A 16,979-nucleotide genomic window follows, 5' to 3' on the forward strand; every position below is an offset into this window, starting at 1 on the left:
GCAATTTGTTGCTGCTGATCCTCATAAGGTCCCTTTCCTAACAACATATCTAGATTTCTCTGAGGATAACCAGCTGCTGCATTTCGCCTAGCCATCTCCTTGCAAAATTCCTCATTGGCAACCTTCCATAACAGGTATTGTCCTCCATTTAGCACAGCTTTACACATATTAGCCCAATCTGCTGGCGTCATGTTCAAGTTGTTAATGGATTCGACCATGCTTACAGTGAAGGGTGCTTGAGGACCATAGGTTGTTACAGCCTCTTTTAGCTGCTTCACTTTTTTGAAATTTAAAGCATGGTGAATTCGCTGCCCTCCTGCCTCAAATACAGGGCATGTTAATATTTGAGATCCTGTCTTAGGATCCCAACTATCAACTGCGGGGGTTGGGAGCCTCCCAGCATATGGAGGTGGCACTGTTGGTTGGACACTTACGCCCTCTGGTGATAGAAAGTTGTTAGTAGCAGTCTCCTGTTGTACCTTTTCCCCTGATGGCTTTTTCTGCTCTAAACTTTCTTCCTCTGTCTGAGTAGTTCGAGAGACCTTCTCTTTTACTTGAATCTTTTCCTCTGTCTGACTAACTTGTCAATCCTCTAGACACTTCTTCGAAGAGGACATACAATCAATCAACAAACATATGAAAAAATGTTCAACATCTCTAGCAATTAGAGAAATGCAAATCAAAACTAATCTAAGATTTCATCTCACTCCAGTCAGAATGGCAGCTATTATGAAGACAAACAACAATTAGTGTTGGCAAGAATGTGGGGGAAAAGGCACACTCATACACTGCTGGTGGGACTGCAAATTGGTGCTGCCAATCTGGAAAGCAGTATGGAGATTCCTTGGAAAACTGGGAATGGAACCACCATTTGACCCAACTATCCCACTCCTCGTTTTATACCCAAAGGACTTAAAAACAGCATACTACAGGGACACAGCTATATCAATGTTATAGCAGCACAATTCATAATAGCTGAATTATGGAACTAACCTAGATGCCCTTCAGTAGATTAATAGATAGGGAAACTTTCGTATATATATACAATGGAACATTACTTAGCATTAAGACAGAATAAAATCTTGGCATTTGCAGGTAAATGGATGAAATTGAAGAATATAATGCTAAGTGAAGTAAGCCAATCCCAAAAAACCAAAAGCCAAATGTCTTCTTTGATATGAGGATGCTGATGCATAATGGCGGTGGGGCGGGGGAGGAGCATGGAATGGAGGAACTTTATTATTTATTTATTTATTTTTTAAAGAGAGAGGGAGAGAGGGAGAGGGAGAGGAAGAGAGAGGGAGAGAGAGAGAGAGAGAGAGAGAGAGAAAGAGAGAGAGAATTTTTAAAAATATTTATTTATTTTTTTTTTAGTTTTCAGCGGACACAACATCTTTTGTTTTTGTATGTGGTGCTGAGGATCGAACAGGGCCGCACGCATGCCAGGTGAGCGCGCTACCGCTTGAGCCACATCCCCAGCCCTGGAGGAACTTTATATAGGGCAAAGGGGAGGGAGGGGAGGAGAAGGGGGAAGGGGGTAGATTGTGGAATGAGTTAGACATCATTACCTTAAGTTCATGTATGAAGACATGAATGGTGTGAAAATACTTTGTGTACAGTGTCTTGAAAAACTGTGCTCTATATGTGTAATATGAAATGAATTGCATTCTGCCATCATGTATAACAAATCAGAATAAATTTTTAAAAAATTTAAAAAAGAGAAAAAAATAGGTAGAAAGGAGACAAAAAGGAAGGGACTTTAATTTGAAAGTCTTGGACTAAAGTTCCTCAAAACTTTCCTCCCAGGTCAGTTCTCCCTCCCATGCCTATCATTCCCCAAATTCTGGGAAATCCACAAATCTTTACTTGCAATGTCAATGTTACTGGGAATTCACCACTTATGAAGATTGCCCTGTGCACTGTTAACTAGCCCACTAACACATGTATTTTTAGAATAGATTGAGCAAAGGGAGTTATGAAACCTAAAATATAGGATACTTTCCCAATATTATTTGTTTATTCAATAGAGAAATCTCACCCGTGTTTTGCACAGGTGATGGAAATGGAGTTTCCCTCCGTGGATTGAGCAGGCTGAGAAATAAAAGCTAAGAAAAATAGAAAAAATGAAAAAAAAAAAAAACCACAGGACACAGAAAGTAGTTTCAAAGGCAGGGGCAGGAGGGCAAGCCAATCAGACAGACTGAGCTTCTATACTCTGGCAAAATGGAGCCTGCACTTGCTTTATTTTTATGGGGGACATCAAAGGCAGGGATAGGATTTCAAGGCCTGAGTCTTGCTTCTTGGTGTCTTGCAGTCAGCAGGTTGACTGACATCTTGGCAGGTCACACCCATCCCATCTCAGGTGCTGTGTGGGATCTCTGGCAGAGCTTGAGGGGGATGTTCACCTGCATCAGGTGATCAATCCCTATGGGGGTGCCAAGGGAGGTTTCCAATGCCAGACTTATCCCCTAATTAGGCTACTATGCACCACATAGTCAGATGGCTTGTGACAGAGAAGAGGTCAACTCAAGGAGCCTAAGAACTGCCACATCACATAAACCATCTAGTGATCTCCAGATTGATGTCATCCCTGAGTACCTTCTCATACTCACCCCTTACAAAGTTTCCTTCAAAAAGAAGAGCCTGGGAACCCAAAAGCATCTCTCTCCATTGAATGCATACTTCTCATTTTCTTCAGTAAATTTCTCTGTCTCAATATTGATGGGTGCTGAAGTTCTTTTCCATCACATATGTCAAGGACCCCTTCATCCTGAGTTAAGGTCCCACACTCCAGGACCTCCTCTAACTTCCTCCAGTGATATTACCTCTGGTCTTTTCAGTTGTGAAAACCAATCAATTTTGCTGATTATTATTTTGTATCATTCACCCAAAGGAATCTTAACTGATACATACACTATCCTATTGATTTTCCATTATCTACATTCTAAAATATATGTTATTATGTTGGCTTTCTTTGCCTGAGGTTGTGCAAGTAGTAAATGGTAGTGTTGAGATCTGACCTTTAATCTTTTGACTCCGACTGCCAATCTCTTTTCTTTTTTTTTTTTTAAGTATTTTCTTTTTTGCTTGTCAATGTATCTTTATTTCACTTATTTATGTGTGGTACTGAGAATCAAACCCAGTGTCTCACACATGCTAGGCAAGTGCTCTACCACTGAGCTACAACCCCAGCCCTGCCAATCTCTTTTCAGTTCCACAAAAGAGAAATCTGAATTGAAGAATTTCTGGATATAGTTCAGGAGAAAAGAAGAACATCAAGTTTAAAAACAAAAGGTGATATAAGAAAATAAAAACTGTTTTTATAATATGTAATCTTTTGAAGAAAGAACTGATTTTTAAAAAATCATGTTGCCCATCTAAAAAAGAGGGAACTTAAAACATTAAAAATTATCTTCTGAACTGCCTCAGGGTAATTCTTTCTCAAGCTTCTTTGTAATAAAGGACCACTGCTTTTATTGGATCTTCTTATATTACCATTGTGCCTGCAATCAAAAAGGGTGTTGCTGATGTTTCCAGTTACGTAACCTAAATGTTTTCCCCCACCTTTGCCACTGTTCTGCTCTTACTGCTTGCTTATCTGACTTTCTCTGTCATTGAGGTCATGCAATTATAAAGTCAGACACAAATAGAGACAAAGAGAAGCACTTCATTCCTCAAAGACCTTTGGTCCTTGAACAGCAATTAAACGTACTTTTCTTGAGAGGAGAGGATTTCAAGATATTTGGGCCTGAGGTAGAACAGTCTTAATTCATTATATAATTTTCTAGAACCCTAACACTAGCTTATTTAGAGAATGAACGTTTATATAAAAAAAAATCACATTAAAAAGAGGTAAGTGGGCGACAGTGTCTTTCTTATTCATTATATAGAGCTATAGCTCTAATCATGCCCTTTTATATAACTGCAGGAGGAGGCCTTGCTTTGCAGGTCACTGGGAATACATTGACTCTGGGCCCACTAATGCCCTTTATTGAAAATCGTAGCTGTCTAAGTTAACAGTGCTGGTCTTTTGTGACTTGGAGAAATTAAACCAAGGAAGGCTATTTGTACTGGCAATTCAAGCAGCTAAAAGAGCTGTCTCCAGGGGTGGAGGTGGGTGGCTGGGTGCTTAATTGTGTTGTGGCTGAATCTGGAGTCAGATTTACTGACACTGTCAAAAGTAATTTAAAACCTTTGTCACAGAGAAAGTCCTAAAATGCTTAAATCTCATACTAGCTGCACCCAAGATTAGGATGAATTCAGTTAGGTTTGTCTGTTATTATGTTCTTTCTTAAGTTTACTTCAGTATTTTTTTTTAATGACAGTCACTGGGTTGCCCAGGCTGGCCCTGAACTCCTGGGCTCAAATGATCTTCCTGCTTCAGCCTCCCTAGTAGCTGGGAGGTACTAGATGCATGCCACCACGATCACATCAGAATTTTTAAAATTACCATTTTAAAATTAACCAGGTTAATATTTTGAGTGGGGCAAGACTGACCAACAGACTCTTGGTTGAGACTCTTCTGTCACAAGCAATAGAAATCCAGCTCCAACTCCTTTAAGTGAAAGTGGATTTAACATCAAGAATATAAAGAGTGGCCCACAGCTCAAGGGCGGAAACTCATTCTAATTTCAGAACAGAGAGAACTGAGGACTTAAATATAGTCGGTCTTTTTCTTTGGCTCTTATCTCTGCTTCTTGCAGCATCTTGAATTTATTATTAATTCATGGGAAGAACTTTCTCAATGGATAGGAAAACAACAACAAAAACAAGACCCCAACCCTAGCACAACAGCCCAGGCCAAGAGCCCAATTTTACATCAATCAACCCTGGTCAGAAAATGGGGCAATGTTACACTAAATCAATTCTTACAGGACTTGTTATGCAACTCAGAGGTGCTCAAATTATTATCTGGGGATCCTAGGCAAAATTAGTTTCCCTGGTATGACTTGGATAGTATGAAGGCTGGAGAGAGCAAAAACAAGATTCGATTAGAGAGGTGGTCAGGCAAAGTTCATGTGGGGCCTTGACTAGTCAGGTTTAGATTCCAGACAGAGGTGTTCAAGTAGAAATATAATTTGAAACAAACAAGCAATTGTAATCCTTCTTGTTAACAGGACTAAAAAGCCAGGCATGGTGGTGTGCACCTGTAATCAAGAGGGTGAAATAGGAGGATCACAAGTTTGAGGCCTGCCTCAGCAATTTAGTGAGACCCTGTCACCAAACTGTAGAAGACAAAAAGGATTGGGGTTGTAACTCAGTGGTAGAGGACCCTGCACTCATTCCTCAGTAACAACAACAATCACTTCAACAACAACAAAGGGCTAAAAAAGAATGGTTGCAATTGATTTTTATAGAATATTATTTTTAACCAAATATATCTAAAATTATATCATTTCAATAATAGTCATGGGAATTTTATTAAAGAGATATTATTTTGCAATGACAGTCACAATTTGAATGCTGTTTTCACTGACATAAATTCATATTTAGGAAACTCTGTAGTTGAAAAAGCTGTTCCCAAGCCTGGCATAGTATTGCGTGCCTGTAATCCTAGCTACTTGGGAGGCTGAGGCAGGAGGATAGCAAATTTGAGGACAGCATGGGCAACTTAGAGAATCTCTGTCTCAAAAATAAAATTTAAAAAGGGACTAGGGATGTAGCTCAGTGGTAGAGCTACATGTATGAGACCCAGCATGTATGAGGACCTGGGTTTGATCCCTAACACTGTGCAAAGTGTGAGGGAGAGTTATTCTCATCTTAAAAAGTTTTCCAACAACCAAATAAAGTTATCAGTTTTAAAACCAAAATTAAAGAAAATTAAATAATATAAAACATCAGTTCCTTAGTGGTACTTTCAAGGACTTGGCAGCCACATAGTGCTTGTAGGGATTGTACTGGACATCACATGTGGCTAATGGTGTTAATAATTCCAATGTACTGGGTTGCTTGGTGCCAATTTGAGAGGGCAATAGGATGCCCAGATTAAACATTTTTTCTTGGTGGGTCTGGAAGGGTGTTTCTGGCTGAGATTAGCATTTGAGTCCACAGACTCCATTAAGCATATTGTCCTCCCCACTGTGGTTGGACATTATCCAATTCATTGAGCATCTGAGGAAAATAAGAGATGCAGAAAGGAGGAGTTTACCCATTTGTATTCCTGTCTTGGTGTCTGAACTGGCACTTCGAACTGGGACTTTCTCTCCAATTATGGTACTGGGGATTGAACCCAGGGTTGCTCTACCACCAAGCTACATCCCCAGACCTTTTTTAGATTTTTCTTTTGTGACAGGTTCTGGCTAAGTTGCTGACACTGGCCTCAAACTTGCAATCCTCCTATTGCAGGGAGAACAGGTTTGGGCTGTTGCACTCAGAGGGATTTAATTTCTTTTGACCTCAAAGTGGAATTTATACCATCGGCTCCCTGGTTCTCAGGTCTCTGGACTTGGACTCAACCATACCCTTAACTTTCTGTCTCCACTTTGCAGATGGCAGATTGTGGGACACCTCAGTCTCCGTGATCATGTTTGTCAATTGCTTAGAATAAACCTCCTTTTATATGGTTATGTGGTTCTGTTTCTCTAGAGAATCCTAACTAATCCAACCTTTTATCTCATATTTCTGTTCTCCGTAGAGCATGCAAGGTGATCCTTACAAAATGGAAATCAGACCATATGGTCCCTTTAGTGCTTTCCCATGGTATCTAACAAACCCTTTGAGGTAGGAGGATGTTTTTCTAGTCAGCTTTCTCGCTGCTGTGACTAAAGGACCTGACCAGAACAACTGTAAAGGAGGAAAGGTATATAGGGCTCACAGCTTCAGAGGTATCCATCCATAGATAGCAGACTCCATTCCTTGGGGCTCAAGGTGCAGCTGAATATTGTGGGATAGCCAGCATCCCACCAGGGCATATTTCTGCTCAGAAGGGGTGAGCTGCTTGAGAAATAGAAAGTTTGAAATAATTAGAAAGAAATAGGAGACAAATCCAGAAATTAGGTTTAGAGGAAGCAGAGCATATGATAGTTTTCCCAGTCCTGTTAGGAGCTGGAACTGAACAACTAAAAAAATGGCTCTAGTTCTTTATTTAAGGGGAGTACATCAAAGGCAAGAATAAGGTTTCAATGGGAAGAGTCTTGCTTATCAATGTGACAGGGGTCTTGCAGCAAACAGGTTGATTGGCATCTTGGCAACCACACCCATCTCTGAGAGGCTGTGTGGCTCGACAGGCCACCCTACCTCTGATGTGCTGACATTAGACAAAGCTGGTGAGGAAGCCACATGAACCAAGCATTCTCAAACCAGCAGGGTTGGTGCTGGGAGTTCCGGACCTCAGGGTTTCCTGCCCAATGGCTTCCACATTGATTTTAGTTAACACACAATTCATGGTGTAAAGGTCGGGTGAGCGTTGGAGGAAGAGACCACCAAGAGACTGTCTCATGCAACAGCAAAGGGTTTATTGGGGGTCCAGCATGCTGGGGCTCAGAGCTCACTTGAATACAGCAGAGAGAGAGAGCCCCGGGAACAGCTTAAGCAGAGCTTATATACTTTCCTTGGAGAGGGCAGGGACTTCACATACAGCATAGCCAATCATTGCACGGTTTCTGGGAGGGGTTGTTTTCATAGAGCAACCAGATGATCAGTGGGCATTTCCGGGAGTTGTTTTCAACTTCTACATGAGTTTCAGGTTCCAGGAAAACAGAACTTAATTCTTACATTCTTAACCTTTTCAATGGATGGCTCTTGGCAATTGAACATCATGGTGGAGTGTATGGCTGAGGGAAGTAGCTCACATCATGATCAGAAAGCAGAGAGAGAGAGAGACTACTTGCCAGGTACAAATACCAAAAAGCCACACCCCAATTCCCCCCCACCTCCAGCCACACCTTAACACTTGTCACCACTCAATTAATCCCTATCATGGGATTAATTAACTGATTGGATTAAGACTCTTACAACCCAATCATTTCTCTCTGAATTTTCTTGCATTGTCTCACACATGAGCTTTTCAGGGTCACCTCACATCCAAACCATAATAGGGGATGAAAGAATGAACAAGGCTTGTCGTTGGAGCAAATGCCCATTTATTGAGGAACAGCTCTGCATATTTATAGAGCCAGGGGTGGTTTGACAGTTGGCATAGGGCATTTTTTGATTGGAGGGTAAGGATCAGGTGAGCCAGCAGGGCTAGTCTGATTGGTGGGTAGGATCAGGTGAGCTAGCAGGGCTCTGATTGGTGACTCACATGATCCTTACCCACCAATCAAAAAGCCAACTGTCAAACCACCCCTGGCTCTATAAATATGCAGCGGCTGATTGAGCCACTTGATGGTAGGCCTTGGAATTCCCCATAGTAGTAAGTGAGGAGTCAGTTTGGTGGGCCTTGCAATGCATTATTCCCAGTTAGGAAGGCAGCCTGGAGGCTTGTAGTATTACCGTCCCTCTGGTGGTCAATACCCCTTTTTTTCCAAATGGCTGCATGGGAGATCAGGATATGGAAGATGTATTATATAGGGAGAGGGTTTTTCCCTCCGCTAGCTCACATGCCCTTGTGGCAGCTATGAGTTCAGCTTGTTGGTTGGTGGTATTGCGTGGGAGAGGTTTCGCCTCTATGATGGATGAGAGGGAAATGACAGCTACTTTAACCCCTTTGTGTATAAAGGAGCTACCATCTGAGAACCAGACGAGGTCCGAAGAGGGCAGGGGTCCCTCAGAAATTGTGGTAGGGCAGGGTAAAATCATCTCTGATACCTCCAGCCTTGATCGTTCTTTCAGGGGAGGAGCTGCCTCTTCCTGAAAACCTATTGCAATGTCAATAAAGAAGCACAAGAGGAAATGAATCCATGGGTGAAATGAGAATTGGAGGAGTGGGGCTACATCAACAATTCAAAGATTTTAGTGAATTTCTCTAACAATGAAGGTAGATGAGTTCTCATTGATGGGTAAAGCAAAGAAGGAGGAGCTACAACTCTGAGTACACAAAGGCTGCTATGGACAAGAGAGACGGCTGAGCCACAGCTGAGCCTCTTCTTGCTGGCCACTTAAACCAAGAACTACTAAGATGATCTGGAATTTCTTGAAGGCAAAAGTTCAAGGTAATTGATGGAAAACTGTTGCTCCCTGCAACAAGGGTACGTGGGAGACAGGCAGGACCAGCCTGTCGTCTCCGAGGGGCTGAGGGAGAGGGTAAGTGTCGCAGCCCAGTCCCCATCCCAAGATTGGGAAGAAACTACACTGAGCTGGGAGTTGTGTCAGCCGTGAAGGTGCAGCAAATCTCAACTTTATTGTGTCAGGGACAAGTTTATATAGTGATAGAAGGAGGGGGTAAGAAGAGACAGTAGCGAGAACCAATAGGGGACAGTTACGTCACTTTTACTAAGGGCCTAGGCAGATTTCAGGTTAAACCATTAGGCGGGGCTAAGGTCAAAAGCCCTCACTCGCCAATCCATCCAGGTCACGTATATGGAAATGCTCTGGAAGAACCCATGAGGCCACCTCAGCCACCACCCAATAATGGCCGTGGTCCCAAAGGAGGTAAAAGTTTCCAACAGCAAACCAGTCAATGGAAAGGCTGTTTGGGTCAGCTGCTCTTCCTCTCCTCCCCCAATCTTGTGCAGAATATGGCAGTTTGTCCTAGATTGAAGTTATACACATTCTAAAGAAACTGATTTATTTTCTGGGATGGCACAGCAGTGCTTGGGGAAGGCTAGAGTAAATCATTATTCACTTTGCCATGGAGGTTGAAGGAGGAAGCCTTCCTGCCTGCCAGCTGATATAGTCATCCCAAAGACAGAACATGTAATTAGTATTTATATTGTGAGGAGAGAATAATAATTGCTATAAGCTGAATGTTTGTGTCCCTGGGTTCATATATTGAAATCCTAACCCTCCAGCATGATGATACTTGGAAGCAGGGCCTTTGAGATTTGATTAGAATGTAAGGACAGTTTTCATGAAGGAGATTAGTGTCCTTATAAAAGATCCTGGGGACTGGGGGTGTAACTCAGGGATAGAGCTGGATCATAGCAGGTGCAGGGGCGGGATCTATGTTTGATTCCTAGTGTTGGGGGGCGGGGGAAGCCTGAGCACCACCTCATCCCTTCCACCATGTGAAGACACAGTGAGAAGAGCCGTTTCTGAACCACGAAGCAGGCCCTCCCCAGACACTGAATGTGTCAGCATCTTGATCTTGTATTTCTCAACCTTCAGAATTGTGAGAAATAAATGTAGGTTATTTATAAGCCCCTCAGTCTGTGGTATTCTAATAGCCAGAATGGAATTAAGACAGTAATAGAAAAAAACCTGAGTAATTCATCTTATTCCTCATATTCCTAAATATCAAAGGATATCCGAGGGCCATGGAGATAGCTGAACAAAACCAGAAGAGCCAAAATCAGTAAAAAGAATTCACTTTATGAGAAACAGTTAAAGGAACAGAGAAAAACAATTTAAAATCAATATTCTGAGAGAAATTTGAGGTGATACATCTGCAAAACACTCTCGGGTCATTTGGGCATAGGAACCTAGGCTGGAGGTAGAAGAGTAGGAAGTGAAATGCCTGGGAGTACACTGAGCGGAAGTGGAGGGAGCAGGGAGCATTGGGCGGAAGAGGCGGGGCGAGCACCACCCACGTGGTTGATGCGCATGCTCCAAACAGCTGCCCGCCATTCTTGCGGCTGCTTCTACAGCTAGGCTTCGCCTCTCTCTCTCGTGGGATCTGGTTCGTGTTACCTGTTCTCACCTGACCCGCCATGCTTCGTCTGCCTGTGCTCGGCCCTTCCCTCCTCCGCCGCCGCATGGTCCTGCTTGGTCTGAATCCCCGCAGCCGCCTTGTTCAGTCAGAGCCCCAGCGTCCCCAGCCGGCGTCCTTCGCGGTGAGTTGGGGCCCACTGACTGGGCGGCAGCGAGGTGGGCGGGAAGCACAAAGACCCCTCACTGGATTTGGGTGGGGGCTTCTGTGGCAGGTTAGCTGTTGGTGCTTGGGTCAGGGTAGCAGTGGAAGTCTCTGTCCAGAGGTCCAGGGAGTGACTGCACAGGCTTTGGAGAAATTTGGGACCTCATTCCCCTTGTGAATTCCAAGATGGAGGGGCAGAGCCATAGATTACGAAAGACTAGTTTGCCACCTTTGAATGTCCTCTTCATCGCCAAGACCTAACGTTTTTCCTAAAACGGTGAAAATCCTGGACGGCATGGAGATTCTAGAGTGCAAAGGTGAACTGGGCAATTATTAGATAAGTTTTCTTTAACAAGTCAGTTATGTTATCTATGAATAAATTCCTGCAGTTTTGGTGGCACCAGATCCCAGTTTCTAAGATAAGTTCCAAATTCCACAGAACATTTTAAGCAGTTTTGCGGAGTGGGGGTGGTGGGATACTGAGTGGTGGTGCGGGGAATTAAACTCAGGGCCTAGGAAATGCTAAGCATGTACTCTGCCACTGAGCTGCATATACCTCAGACTTTAAGCAGTTTTTTTAGTCTATGAATCACTGGTCCAGGAAGCCCTACTCATTAACACTGTTTTTCATCTCTTCCAGGAAATGGCTGTTGGATGTGTGGTGATTTTTACCGCCTTTTTAGCACCAGCTGCATATGTGCTAAGCAATCTGAACCAGTTCAGAAAAAGGTAGATGGAAGATGTTGACCAGCAGTTAAGGTCCAGAAAGCTTTCGAAAAGAGCTGTGGCTTCTTTAAATGAGCAAAATTGTTTGGTTAGGTCCATTGTGGGCATTCAGTTTCATAACCATATGCTTATGGTCAATATTTTGCAATTTTTAAATATGTGCACTATATAGGTGTATAGTCAAAAGTATTGTTCTGATTAAGTGTAAAATAAAATCGAAACATTCTTGGTATGTTTGATCACAGATTATTTTCTTTTTCTTTTATTTTAGTTTGTTGTGGTACCAGAGATCAACCCCAGGACATTGTGCAGCTAGACAAGTGCTCTATCACTGAGATACACCTCCAGCCCTCACAAATTATTTCCTAAACATCATGAAAGTTGATGGACATTTCTGATTAAGAATGAGGGGCTGGGATTGTGGCTCAGCGGTGGAGTGCTTGCCTAGTAGGTTCGAGGTACTGGGTTTGGTCCTTAGCACCACATAAAAATAAATAAATAAATAAAATAAAGGTGTTGTGTCTAACGACAACTACAAAATAAATATTTTTTAAAAATGAATGAAAACTGCTGTGAGAGGTCAGGATTAGTGACTTGGAGTGACATCTAGTACTGTTTTGTGTGAGTAAATGCTTATATCTAGTGACATCAACCTTAAAAGATTAGATATGCAGCTGTAAGGTGATTATAAATTAGCTAAATTGTTTTTATATTCTATTAGTACTGCTGCTCGGCACTTTATTTTCTGGGAAAAATAAAACTTTTTCTTAATTCATCCTTATTTTTTCTGTTGGGCTGGGGTTCAAACTCAAGGCCTCGCATGTGCTAGGTAAGAACTCTACTACTGAGCTACATCCCCAGTACAAATTTTCTTTTAAAAATTCCTACATTTCAGGATTTAGTGAATAACTACATGTATACTTTATTTGTATCTCTCCTAATTTAATAATTTTTATTAGTATCCTGAGTGGTCTTTCAGGTTTGAAGCATCATATGTATACCTTTGAATTTTAGCTCACTCTGCACTTAGGGTATGAGTGGACAGCACATTTTAATCCTCAGTTTCTTTATCTCTGTTAATGACTTAAGTTTGCTGTTTTGAAAGGATATTGTGGAAATTAGACATTAAACAAAGGTAAAGCACCTCTCAGCATAGTTTCTAAAACAAAGTGAATCAATAGAAGTTATTATCATGAAGATATATAAGTTTGCTAATATTCATTCTTTCAACAAATACTAACTGCATTCCTTATATTTCTACTTCAAAATTTATATTTGTGTTTTAATCGGGGTTCTCCACAGAAACAAATGTGTGTGTGTGTGTGTGTGTGTGTGTGTCTTTGTTGAGAGAGATTGATTTAAGGATTTGGCTTGTGTTGTTTTGGAAGGCGGCAAGTCCAAAATCTGTAGGGTAGGCTGACAGATTGGAGACACAGGAAAGAATTACAGTTCAAGTCTGAAGGCACTCTGTTAGGGGAGGTTATTCTTTTTCTTAAGGCCTTCAGTTGATTGGATGAGGCCTACCCACATTATGAAGGCAGCCTGCTTTACTCAAAGTCTACTGATTCAAATATTAATCTCTTTCAGTCTTCGAAGAAACGTCTAGAATAATGCTTGACCTAACACCTACTTACCGTGGTGTTGATAAAACTAACCTTTGCAATCAGGTAAAAAAAAAATTGTGAACTTATTAAAATCTTACAAATCTGTTAGGATTTACCTTTTTGTTCACGAGCGCAAACCTACTCTTAGGTTCTTTAAATGAAATCTAGCCCATCGAAGATCATTCAGTCTTCTGGTTTCTTGTTTCTTTTTTCCAATATTTGGGATTAAATCCAACAGCATTCTACCTCTGAACTACATCCCTGGCTCATTAAAATATAAAAAGGGAATTTGAGATCGGGTCTTGCTAAGTTCCCAGGTTGGTTTTGAGCTTTCTATTGTCCTGCTCAGCCTCCTGAGTAGTTTTCTGGTTTCTTATATTCAATAGAACCTTGCTCCTTGACCATTTTGAATTTACTTTTTTCCTTCTTTGATGGCCTTGTTTTTCAGCTTGTAATGCCTGCCACCACATTATCCAAATAATGGCAGAAGATTGGTTTACCTTTGTCCTGGCTGGGGAAGAATGTTGAATGGTGGGTGACTTTTTCCATAGATCTTTATCTCTTAATTTTCTGAACTATTTGATTGACACATTGATTTATTGAGTACTCTCATGTGATAATACTATGTTGGATAAATTCTATCTTGTTACTTTACATGCATAAAGATGTCATATTCAAGGCACAATTGATTTTTATTATTTGGGGTAGTTATGTTTGTATGTATGACTGTGTCTGTGTTGCTATGGACTGAACCCAGGGCTTTATACATGTTAGACAAGCACTGTACCACTTTGCTACATCCCAGCCCAGTGTATTCTGTATGTTGCTGTGAACACTGAATTATTGAATACTGAACCATTACTCTTAGTGAAAATACAGAATAAAGTTCTGTGAAACTCTGGTCAGTGTTTTTGTCAGTACATAACTTGTTTTATCTGTGTGTGTCTCATTTTTTTTGTGTGTATATTTATGGTACTGAGGATTGAACCTAGGGGTGCTTTATCATTGAGTTATATCCCCACACTTTTTTATTTTTTTATTTTGAGACAGAGTCTCACTGAGTTACTGAGGCTGACCTCAGACTTGGAAATCCTTCTGCCTCAGCCTGCTGAGTAACTAGGATTATAGGCCTGTGCCAATATACCCAGTTTATTGTGTGTATGTGTGTGTATGTGTGTGTGTGTGTATATATATATATATATAAATAATTGATTCATTAACATTGAATACATGGCCAACTACACTATAACTCTGCTGTAAATAAAGTTTATATAATACCTGTATTTTCCCCAGAAGGTACAGCATAGCCTTCTTGAACTTTAGGACATTAACGCTTTAGTCCTGTGGTTGGGACCATCATTGTGAAATCATCATTATAAAGTTCAAAAAGGTAAAAAATGTGGCACTAAATAGACCATGAAAGGAACATTTGTTTATAGGGTGAGACTTGAAACAAGAAGGCAGAGCATTGCTTTGTTTGACTTCAGCTGAGAATGTATGCATCAGATGATTTTAATTTTTTTGCCACTTTGTGCATGTCTTTAAATTACCATATAAGTGCTTCAAGTTTTGATTTTGGAGTTACAAATAAATTTTAACTAGTAGGTGAATTTGCAAATAGAGTCTACAAATGAGGATACAGTGTATATTACTACTTCAGAAACTTTGCAGATTTATGGTTTAAAAAATATTTTTGTAGTTGTATATGGACAGCATGCCTTTATTTTATTTGTTTTTATTTTTATATAGTGCTGAGGATCAAACCCAATGCCTCACATGTGCTAGGCAAGCACTGTACCACTGAGCTACAGCCCCAGCCCTAATTCATGGTTTTAATATTTAAAATAATTCAAATCTGAGCACTACTAAAGACATTTCCAGGACACACAGAAATAAACTATAGAAATAAATAATGATCTCGTATATCATTTTTTCCTTGATACCTCTGGTAAAAAAAGAGATAATGCTAGAATTATAAACTCATACCTTAAGGCAGACTTGGAAATTATGTAATCTATCAGGTTAAGTGTGATGAATACAATATTTTAAACACAATAAACAGTATTTTGGGCAAATATTTTATGGAAAATATTGATAATTATGAAATATTTCAGTAGGATGAGGTGTGAGCTATTTTTAGTACAGGAGAAATTTTATTTATAAAGTTCTATTTTTAAAAAGATTGTTGCTATGGCACATTGCTGAATATGGGTAAATTGTGAGATTCTGGAAGTTTATTTCCTTTTCTATAAAATCAGCAGGTTGAGGGACTTAGATTTTTAGTTTTTGCTTTATTCAAAACAGAATATCCTCATTGAAAAATTTTGTTCCTTGTCATGTAAGTAGGGCATTCTCTCTTTTCATGATAAGCTGAGGCTAGTGGTAATTAAACTTTATAATATAATCAAGTACTAAGTTGAACCAGTTTATAATTTATGCATATGTGTACAAACATACTAATGATATAAATAAGTTCATCAGTGAGGAAAATCACTTCTCTAATGTCATGTATGATGTCAGCCTTCAAGCTGCTTAGCTTATTCCTTTATCCTCATTATATTTACTAGATATCATTGAGACTTACATTCCATTCTTCTCTATTAGGCCTTGCCTTTTTTCCTTTTTAACATCCATCCTTGCCATCCACACTTTTAAGTGTTTTATTGCCAATACCTTTAACTCCTTTTCCCCTTCATCTTTTTGTTTACATGCCTCCCAAAATAAAACTCTAGATTGGTCTACTAGTCCCTTGATTTTGGTGTAGGGAAATGCTATAGAAGGAAGTCACAGAATGATACTGTTAGTGCTGTTAGAAATTCAATATCTCCAAACTTCTAATCCTGTAATACTTGAAATTCTTTGCCTTTTCATGATGATGACTACTTACAATCTCATATTTTATTTGCCTTTTTTCCATTACTATGATGAAATATGAGGCGGAGTAACTTATAAATGAAAAGGGTTTGTTTAGCTCTCAGTTTTGGATGCTAAAATCCAAATAGCATGGGGTGACTCTGGTGAGGGTCTGACTACATTACATCATGGATGGCATGGTAGGCCACCTGGTGAGATAGACAGCCAGAGATTAGGGAGAGGCTCTTTTATCAATATGCTCTTGGCCTTTAGATGACTAACTCAGGGTCCCACAAGAATTATCTTAATCACTTCTAAGACTGTCCCCAGTGACTCCACCAACTAGGCCCTACCTCTTAAACATCCTGCCATCTCTCTCATTGTGACACTGGGGATTATACCCAATGTCCTTCTTCTTGACTTCTATTAACCTCAACTTTAGCAGTCCTCCTACTCTACTGCTTATTTATAGAAAAAGTTGAAACTATCCTTTAGTTATTATTGTTCTTCTATCTACAAACATTAAGTCCCACCCAACTTTCTTCCTTTTGCAGTAGAAGCAGAATTACCAGTCTGAGCCTAATCCCTTTGCCTGTGCTTTGGGACCTACCTCTTTTCTCTCTGTAGGACAAAAAGGCTGTCTATCTTTGATTTCTTCTGTATTGGATTCATCTTATAGTAATTTAAACATTCATTTTACTTTCCTTTAAAAAGAAAAAAGCTCTTCAATCCCTTTTTAACTTAAGCATTCCATGATTTTGGTAGACTTCTCAACTTTCTTCCCATTTAGTTTTCAACTAATTTGGAAAAAAAGGGTAAAAGAGGGGGGTGGTGCTGAGAATGTGGCTCAGTGGATAACTGTCCCTGGGTTCAATCCCCCCCCCCCCCAAAAAAAAAAAAAAAAA

General features: G+C 40.4%; 1 pseudogene; it reads left to right on the plus strand.

Annotated features, from left to right (window-relative positions):
* The first annotated feature begins 10,748 nt into the window (after positions 1-10,748).
* Positions 10,749-16,979, plus strand: part of LOC125615404 — a 14,774-nt pseudogene continuing 8,543 nt past the window's right edge.

This window comes from Marmota marmota, unplaced genomic scaffold (assembly GCF_001458135.2).
Source record: "Marmota marmota marmota unplaced genomic scaffold, marMar, whole genome shotgun sequence".
NCBI lineage: Eukaryota > Metazoa > Chordata > Mammalia > Rodentia > Sciuridae > Marmota > Marmota marmota.